The sequence below is a fragment of the Dermacentor silvarum genome, chromosome 7 (genome assembly GCF_013339745.2).
Source record: "Dermacentor silvarum isolate Dsil-2018 chromosome 7, BIME_Dsil_1.4, whole genome shotgun sequence".
NCBI lineage: Eukaryota > Metazoa > Arthropoda > Arachnida > Ixodida > Ixodidae > Dermacentor > Dermacentor silvarum.
In genome coordinates, this window is record NC_051160.1 from 164,923,336 (window position 1) to 164,933,957 (window position 10,622).

Genomic DNA, 10,622 nt, shown 5'->3' on the forward strand with positions numbered 1-10,622 from the left:
TGACGGCACTCGTGCTGTTTTCAGTTCAATCACGTGGTGCCGCACGTTCGACTGGGCGCCACGTGTGTGGTGGCGCACGTTCGGCTGGGGTGAACACGACACGATCGAGTGCGCGCCAGCGTACCAGCGTGCCACCGCGGAGATCGGTTAGAGTGACCATGGAGTTTTTTTCCTTCCTACATGAGAGTGACCTAGAATATGGGAGAGTGTTCCAAAGCGCCGGCTCCGTCGAGGGCCTTTTTCTGTGAACTGCCGCGTCGCGCCGCTGCTGCTCCGGACCCGTGGGCTTTTCGCGCTCGCGAAGCGCGCGGGAAGCGAGGCTCGTCTGCTACGCGCTGTCGTTCTTTGCGTTCATTTCCCACGCAAAGCACTTAAACTCTATTTAACTTCAACAGTGTGGGGCTGCATGCAGCTCACCCATCTATGAGTGTTTCTTTGTGCTTGGGCAGCAAGATAATGCTAACGTATCAAACTCGTCAGCGTGGCCTCGCTCCGGCGCTAGAACTCGGGAACGGTGTTGTGTGCGTGCGTAGAAACGCGCTAAATGAGCCCGCGCAAGGAAAGAACGTAAAAAAAAAAAAAGAAACGTTATTCGCATGGGTACGCGGGCAATAGCACCATGCTTGCAAGGATAAGAGTAACGAAAAAAGTAAATTACTCGCGAAGTCAAGTGAAATACTTACGTGTGTGCAGTGACCGCTTCGCTCACCATTACGCGCTTTTCGCTCACGGTCAGTAGTGGTTTACAGCTGTATGTATATGTATTTATTCGAATATTCTTTAGCCACGACAATATTTGATTATGAACAGAGCAGAGTGAGAAGGTGTAAGGGAAGCAAGAGAAAGGGCAAAGACGGCCCTAACGCCGCAATATTGTTGGCTTATTTCGCTTCAGAGATTGCGTACACGAACAATTTGCTGTACGCTATCTCTTCAATACCAACTTCGCGCATGATGTACCTTAAGGTTCACCGTGAGCGAAGCTTTTTTTTTTTTTTTCAAAATCAGACATTCAAAAGAAAAGCCATTCGATCCAGCCAATATATATATTGGCTGGATATTATATCAATATCTAGCAATATATACATTGGCTGGAAAAAATATATTTGTTTAGCTATAGCTAAACAAATATAATTTTTTCTACATTGAAATGAATAGATAGCTACTACTGGCCTAGCCATTTACTAATTTGTTATGTAAAAGTTATTACTGCAATAGCCTTGTTTTAATAATTCGTGAATCCTCCCTGAAATTACCAACATGTAACTTGTCATTTTGTCATAGTTATTGCGTAACGTGTGATTTCTTACGTAAACTAACAAGCATTCATGGCGCGTGACGATTTTGTGCTTGCATTATATTGAGTGGAAAATCGTCTTGAAAATTACTCTTTGATGCACTGCAAATATCGCTATTGATTCGACATATCCCTAAAATAGTTACCTTCAATAACAGCAAAAAATGAAAGGTTTATGTTGTGGTGATTTGTTGCCTCTTTCATTACGTAAGTACAAGTACGTAGTTATTGATCGATAAGTATATTTGCTGTGTACGAACCGGCGAGCATACGCAATAAATATTCTAAAAGTTACTTTCATGTTAAAGCTCGCTTAGTGTTTGCGCTCTTGCAACACAAGAAGGCTAAATACGAGTTGCACATCCGTAATGCATCATGTTCGTTTTCTGACGCTTGCCACGAAATGAGGCATACGTGTACAATGTTGCAGTGTTAGCGTTTCATTTATTTTGGTTTGTCTTGTTTTTTGCCGCATATATTTCTCGCGTACCCTTTACCTATACACGCCGTGCTATAGCTTAGTGGCTTTGGTAGGTTGTACTGCTAAGCTCGAGGACGAGGGTTCGATTCCCGGCCACGGCGGCTTACATTTCGATGGAGGCAAAATGCACAAAACACCCGTGTACACAGATTTAGGTGCACGTTAAAGAACCTCAGGTGGTCGAAATTAACGGAAGCCCTCCACTGCGGCGTCTCTCATAGCCATATTGTGATTTTGGGGTGTAAAACCCTAGAAATTATCATTACTATTATTACCCTTTACCTGTGCTCTCAGTTTTTCATGATATATGGGTAAGTTCGACACGTTGAGATCGAGATTGGCATTCAACACGTTTTTATCGTCACACGCATGGCATCCGAGGGATTTCTGGCCGTCTTCATGTGACCACACGTCATATTGTTATCCTTAATGGTGACGTGAGTGCAAGTATGTCAAGTTACTAATGCCGTGACCCATCAGTCATCTTAGTGACACATTTGTGCCTTTCCACACTATACTTTGGTATATATACCAAGTGAACGAGCCGCGAGAGTTACGCGGTTTGTATTAATTTTTGGTACCGCAGCATCGGCCAACAGACACACTCCGCTTCCCAAGAGCCCAGTTAAGGATTTCGCCTTAATAAAGAAAGAACAAAGCGCGGGATGCAGTCTTGTAAAGCAAATCAAATGCATGAAATAAAAGAAAGGAAACGATAGGGTGTAAAAGCGTTAGCATGACCTAGCCGTATCTGCTACGTTCTCTCAATTGGTTATTATCGCGGTCTCTAGCTTATTTTCTTCTGCAGCACGTTCACGTTGCTCATACCACGCATAACTAAATGAAGTAAGCGCGCGGAATGCGTTACTCAAACAGCCGCGTAAGCGCGGACCAAGTGAGCTATAGAAGGAAATAGACAAAATACCCATATTCACAGCCGGCAAACGCGTTCTCTGTGCGGTGAGTCACTGCGGTATTACCTTGCGGTGACGTGGTGCTTAATATATCTCAAATTATAGCGATGTTGGCTAATAGCAACCAAAATATCAGGCTCGTAGCAGACTACCGCCGCCTTGGCGCGGCTTTTGCAGCGGGGAAAGCCCACGATGAATGGATGGATGGGTGGGTGAGGCTGAACCCTTTAAACCGAGTAGAGATGCTCCCGTAGGGAGCATATACAGTGACTCTAAAACCGGGCGGTGGCATACACCACCTAGCCATGACTATTAACATATTTTGTACTTTGTGGTGGGTGAAATTTCACCCCTGCCTTGATTTTATCCACCAATCAGATAACCTCTGTTTGGTTATTTCTACCCCCTTAAAGTCTATTTTGCCTTCACTGTCCCTAAACCCCAATACTTTGAAAAAATCAACCCCGTTGCTTTGCACTGTAGGGTTAAGCCCTTTACAGAAAAGTATGAGGTGTTCAGCCGTTTCCTCTTCTTCTCCACACGCACAGCACAGCGTGTCTATACCTTAGTACGTACTTGACTCGGTACATGTCAGTCCGCAGTACTCCCGTCCTGGCTTCAAACAACAAAGAGCTTCCCCTAGAATTATCGTAGATATTTTCTTTGGCAATTTCTTGCTTGAAAGTTCGGTATGTTCCCAGTGCTGATTTCGTCTGCATCCCTGTTTTCCACAGACCCCTCTCTGTTTCCTTAACCTTTTTCTTAACCGCTGTTTCCTGGTTTGCACCCCTCCTGCAGTCCAAATATTTGATTGAAAGTTTTCTGGTCAGCTTCCTCCATTTTGTATCAACATTCCTCATGTACAAATAACTGAAAACTCTCCTTGCCCACCGCTTTTCTGCCATTTCTCTCAATCGCTCCTCAAATTGTATCTTACTGCTAGCTTCCCTGCCCTCGAATGACGTCCATCCCATGTCACCCTGTACCCCCTGATTTGGTGTATTTCCGTGTGCTCCCAGAGCCAGTCTACCTACCCCTTGCTGCTTAACTTCCAACCTTGCTCGAACCTCTGATCTCATGCACAGGACCGCATTGCCGAAAGTCAAACTAGGGACCATCACCCCTTTCCAAATCCCTCTCACCACTTCGTACCTATTGTAATTCCACAGTGCCCTATTTTTCATCACACCTGCATTTCTGCTACCTTTAGCCGTCACATATTTTTCATGTTCCGTTAGGTACTCAGCCCCATTGTTTATCCACACTCCAAGATATTGGCAGGCGCGGATCCAGGGGGGATGTCCGGATGTCCTGACCCCCCCCCCCCTCAGATTTCTGCATCACCCCCTCGCTGACAGGGGGATGGCCCTGTCGCAAAAAAATATGGCCACCAGCATTCTTCAAAAGTATTTTTCGCGAGTACCAGTGGTATTAGCCATGTAGAAGCAAAGCTAGCTCGCTCACAAGCTTAGTTGTATTCCGTAGGGGTGCGGTGTCGCGATTGCCATAGTTCTTTTTTTCACATGAACACCTTGGACCTCCTGGCGCCGGCCGTGCCTTACTCGCCCCGTCGGTGGCGTCGAATGAACGAGGGGATCTCTCTTTTGCCAAGCACGCCGATGTGCGCGCTAGCGCCTTCGCGCCTGATTAACATAGTTCCCCCTCGGGGTGTCATCGGTTGCCTCATTGGCTGTCGTCGGTTCTGCGAGCAACCTACTTAATGAAAGAGGTCTCTCGCTGAAGTGTTCACATATAAATAATAACAGCTAAACTAAGAACTACGCATAGGCAATTTTTTTAAACTGTAGCACTCATTGTGATCACAGTTACACGTTGACAATATCCAGCACGAGCACAGTACCGTTCGTATGCTACAAGTTTTTCATTGTAACTTCGCAGTTTTATTGCTCTACATTAAGCATAGGAGGCTCAAAGCCGCCGGATCCGTTTATCTGAGTGGGCGTTCTCGCGGAGCGGGGTGAAGTCTCGAGCAGCGGCTCCGAAGTGGGGGAGCGTGACGTCAGCGGCCAACGCCAGCGCGCGGGCCTAGGATGGCGTCGCGTGGTTAGAGAAATGGGAGCAGATGCGCGCCTTGTGTAAAAGGATGACGTTGCGTGGGAAACAAAGCATGAAGACGATAGCTCGCACTCTCGGCTACTACGCCACATCGTTCTTCTTGTTGGAGGCGTCGTGAGTTTTCATACGCTGTGATACGCATATCGTAAACAACCAGCGTAGCGGTTGCCTCGTTGGAGCGGAGCGTTAGTCCTCCAAAGCAAACGAAGGTGTCTCAGCCAAACACAAAAAACCTTCTTAAGGAAATCAAGGTGTCCCAACCGAACTCCAAAGACGGACCCGTCCTTATACGCATTTATAACGAACCTGCGACAGATCATCCCAAATTTTATTTTAAGAAACAATACACGCTAGATATACCGGGTGTTCAAAATTAAGCTTTATGGTTTTCTTAAAATTAGGCACTGAGAGGCACGTGAAGACCACCTGCGCAAATAAGTTATGTGCCCAGGGGGACACAAATTGAGAAGATAATTATCGCTGTCAGCAGCCGAATCAACTAAAATTGAATAAGTAACTTTTTATTGACTGCAGTAAGTGTGTATGTTTGTATTAAAAAGTTAGAGGCAGTCGTGTTTCTACACAGTTTCACTTGGAAGAATTCTTCTAGCGTGTCTGTGCTTCGAGATATCCAACTCCAAATTTTTAATTGTCGTTCGCATGATTACGCATGCAAGAGAGTGAGGAACGGCGCAAAGCTCCTCTCTGATGTGACGCGGCTGTTGAGTGCGGCGTTTAGTCTGACAACGCGGTGGAGACATTGGCAAAGATAATAACTCTCCCCCTTCTCCTCACGGCTGGTGAAATAAAAAAAAAATCGAAGAACCCGTAACCACTGTCGGAACACGCGACCATGCAGCCTGTAAACATGGTGCAGCTGCCATGCCGAAATAATGGCGCGAGCGGAGAAGCCGGAGGGCAGTGCGCGTGTGTAATGGTGACTAGACGACCGGGCATGGTCCTTGCTTGGGCTACGCAAATAAAGTGACTGCTTATTTCCAAGTATTGTAAGTTTTATTGAAATCAAGAGCAACAACTGCAGCATCAACAGCAGAAACCTTTTTAGCTATGCTAACGAATATTTCATATCGCCGCGTTAAGCTTGGTGTCATCATGCACAGATCTCATGAAAACACTCCACCCATCAAGATGTCAATGCCCTAAAAATGTTCAAAATGCCTCCCTTCCACAGCAACGCAAGGCATAAACCAATTTCGCGTCGACTCGATAACTCTGCGCAGTACGACAATTGAAATTTGGAGGCGGATATATCGCGGAGCATGAACACGCTAGAATAATTCTTCCGACTGATACTGTGTAGAAACACGACTGCCACTAAGTTTTCAATGCACACATACCGACTTACTGCAGTCGACAAAAAATAATTGTTCAATTTGAGTTAATTGGGCTGCTCACAGCGATAATTATCAGCTCACTTTGTGCCCCCCTGGCCACATAACTTATGTGCACAGGTGGTCTTCGTGTGCCTCCTAGTGCCTAATTTTAAGAAAACCATAAAGCTTAGTTTTGAACACCTTGTATTGAACACAGCCATGTGCCTGGCACAGCCGCCAAGCACATGGCTGTATTGGGTAACGTCCTTTTCCTATAAGCTCGGAGAAACCGATACCTGGCTTCGCTATAGGGCTTCTTCCTCGTTCGGGGGTTTTACGTGCCAAAACCAGTTCTGATTATGAGGCACGCCGTAGTGGAAGGCTCCGGATTATTTTGATCACCCGTGGTTCTTTAACGTGCACTACAACGCAAGCACACGAGCGTTTTTGCATTTCGCCTCCATCGAAATGCGGCCGCCGCGGCGGGATTCGATCCCGCGATCTCGTGCTCAGCAGCGCAACGCCTGAGCTGACTGAGCCACCGCGGCGGGCTACAGGTGTTGCTCTAGCCGTATAAAACGCGGGTTTATCGTGAGCAGAAACGGTGAATTTCGGTAAATAAGAAAGGCTACTATCATCATCATCATCATTGACAGAAGCTGACCCCCCCCTCGGAAAAAACCTGGATCCGCCCCTGGATATTGGTACTTATCCACCACCTCCAGCGTAACCTCCTGTATCCTATGCTCGCTGCCCTGATTATCATTAAAAGTCATGACTGCCGATTTTTCTTTACTAAACTTCAAACCTAAGCTATCTCCCTCTTTACCACAGATGTCCATTAATCTCTGCAAGTCTTCCTTGCTGTCAGCCATAAGTACAATGTCATCCGCTGTGGGGTCTCACATGTGCTCTTGGGACAATTAAAGGAACCACAACACAGTAGTGCAAACAATCAAAAGGGCATTTATTGCACCTTTCATACACTAATGCACACTAGCCGAATTACAACAAATTGAACATTCACACGGGCGCGCGACAAATCAAGGAAGTCCGACTCACCGCGACCCGATAGCGAGCGAATACGTTCGCCCCATGCTATGACACCATCGCCTAGTCGTTCACGTGTACAGTCACGCGAACGGTAGCGCGCTCGAACGATCCGTGTTCGTCCATACCGGTGTCCTGCTCTTAGCCTTGCGCGACGGTCGCGCGAAGCGGGCCGGCGCACGCGCGAAGCGTTCGTGCGTGTTGGTCGCCGATCCCCAGCCAAAGAGAGAGCGCCTCCGACCTTTTTCTCCCAAGTGACCCCGCCGTTCGGTGGCGTTAGCATCGCGACACTAGCGCCATCTCTCGCAACGCGCCGCAACCACCGCCGGGCTTAGCCACGCAGAGAAGCCGGACTACAGGAGACATGCGGGGAAAACAACATCAGGGGACGCATGAGAGTCGCGCATCCCCACACCGCATACATCAGTCCTGGTAATGACTGTTTAATCCATTCTCCTTGCTTGAAATAGGAAAGGTTGAAGCCAAGTCCGCTCCTCTCTAATTTTTTCTCTAATCCTTGTAAATACAGCATGAACAACAGAGGTGACAGAGGGCACCCCTGCCTAAGCCCCTGCTATATCTCTATATGCCCAGATACCTTGTTTTCCCGTTTTATAAGCACCTTGTTACTTTTATAGATATCTTTTAAAAGATTTCTTACTCCATCTTCACATCTAGAGTGCCCAGTATGTCCCACAAATCCTTTTGGATTACACTGTGATAGGCTCCCTTGATATCCAGAAATGCAAGCCATAGGGGCCTGTGATCCTTTTCTGCTATTTCAATACACTGTGTCAATGAGAACAGATTATCTTCTAATCTTCTTTGTTTCCGGAACCCATTTTGTAGTTCCCCCAGCACCTCCTCACTCTCCAACCATGCCTGCAGTCTGTCCTTTATAATCTGCATCACCACCCTGTAAACCACTGACGTCACTGTTATGGGACGGTAGTTGTTTATGTCGGCTTTGTCCCCATTTCCATTATATATCATGCTCATCCTGCTCAGTCTCCACCCGTCGGGGGCTTTACCGTCCATTATCATTTTGCTCACTGCCTCTCTTAATGCTTTCTTAGATTTTGGGCCCAATGTCTTTATCAATATAATTGGGATGCCATCAGGACCTGTCGACGTGCTACTAGGAACCCTCTTCTCTGCCCTTTCCCACTCGCTTTGTGCCAGTGGAGCCACTACACTGACTAGTCTATCCTCACCTGATTGAGCACATGCTATGTTTCGTTCTTTAAATTTTTCTGTCATCATTGTTCTTATATGTTCCATTGCTTCATCTCCCTCTAGTCGAACACCTTGAGCTGTAACTATAAACCTCTGCTCTAGGCTAGTCTTATTACTCAAGGAGTTGAGATGTTCCCAAAATTTCTTCGCTGCTTTTCTATCCTTTTGTAGCGTTAGCTACACTGGCCTAGCCAAGCCCGTTTCGCGCGGCACATCAAGAGCCGTGCTGCGCATGTGCAAGGATCAGTGATGTCACACGGCTTGCGCACCGGAGCCACCGGAGCCGGCACCTCTCGCGCACTCCGCCGCCGCCGCGCGCGACTCACCGCCGCCGGTCTGCGCATTCCAGAGGAGTGACGTCGTAGCCGTGGTAGACGCACTGGCGCCGGCGCGCGCTCGCTGTGCAGCCGCCGTCTCACACTGCGCTGGAGCCGCTGCGCTTCTGACTGGCGTTTGCCAGTGTGGTATAGCCATGGAGAAGGAGAGCGCAAATGCTGCTCAACAGCGCAGAAGAACGGAGAAGCTTGACTCATCGGATCCCGAAGTAGTTGCCTGGCAATTAGCGGTTGAGCGTAGGAGGAATGAACAGAAGAAGGCTAAACGTGCTGCGGAGACACTGGAGCAAAGGGACGAACGTCTAGCAAAGCGGCGTCGCCAGGAGGCTGAGCGACGTGCCCGACCACCCCTGCAGCAACAACAAAACGCCGTCGATGACGTCAAGGCTCGCCGATCGACTGAATATACTGTGAAACTCAGCGAAAGCGCCAATGCGACTCGGACCTTCAGCTGAACCTTTGCTAACGCTACGTATATCCTGGCATAGCCGAGCTAAGCCACTGCAACTATTTTTTGTTTACTTCTGACAACCATTGGCTCCCCTTTCTTCTGATCTTCTCATTGATCAAATGGGATGCTTCCCTTCTACAGTTTAAAAAGTTATTCCATTTTCTGCCTACATCAGCTTCTGGTTCAACCCTCTGCTTTGAATATCTGTGTTCCCTGGATGCTTCCTGACGTTTCTCTAAGGCCTTCTTAACCTCCTCATCCCACCAGCTCTTGGGTTTACGTCTTCTGTTCCCTTTTGTCCTGACTCGTACCTTAGTAAGCTCTAGCTCAAATAGCCCTGTTAAATTTGCATATGTCCATTCTGTTTTTGTATCCTCTGAAATTACTTCCTCAATTTGCTGGGTTGCTATTTCAAGCTGCTTTTCTGAGTAAAATATCCCACCTGGTTGTTCATCTTGCCTCCTACCTACTTTCATTTCCCTTCTAAAACTCACCTTAATACGTTTGTGATCACTACCTAGACTTCTGGAGCCATATTCATCTATGCTCATTACATTTAGCCTATCGTGCATCCTATGTGACATTAGTGCATAATCTATCGTCGACTGCAGGCTCCCTACCTCCCATGTTATGTGCCCTTCACACTTGTCAGCACTGTTGCATACAACTAAGTCATGCATTTCACACATATCCAGCATCATGTTGCCTGTTGAGTCTGCAGTGTACCCGTCCATGTCTTCTATGTGTGCGTTCATATCTCCTAGTATAATAATCTCGCACCCTTCTCCTAGCTCATTGATGTCACTTGATATGCATTCCAGCATTTTTTTTTTTTGTTTTCCTCTTTGGCATTTGCTCCTGTCCACAGGTATACAAAGCCAATTAAGGAGTGTCTGCTCTCCTGCAACTTTCCCTTTTAGCCATAAATGCTCCTTGCATTCCTGTTTGACCCTTTGCCAATTCATACTTTTATGAATGAATGCACCAATTCCACCCCCTTTTCTGCTGCCCTCTGTTCTATTGCAATTATATTCCCATGCATAGTCAGGATTACAGGGAGGTTGCTCCATGTCCCTAAGATGTGTCTCCACAAACCCGTATACCATCAGCTTTTCCTGCCTTAGTTGCTCGTCTATCTCCTCCCACTTCAGCCTATTCCTGCCACCTTGCATGTTAATGTACCCTATGTCAGTATGACCTTGCCCCTGGTGCTTACGTCTATTTCTTCTCCTACCGATTCTACGTTTCTTGAATCTTGGGGCCTCTCTGGGTCCATCTTCGTCTACACTGGTGGTCTTAGGGCTCTGGGTTAATTCCCCCAAAAAAGCCGTAGCTTGGCGCCCTATCCTACTACCTACCCTCCCGCCCGTGGCACCACTGTAGTGAATGCCATCCTGTGCAAAAGGGCGGGAGCCAGACTCGTACACTTCCCGGTTTACCTCGATTAT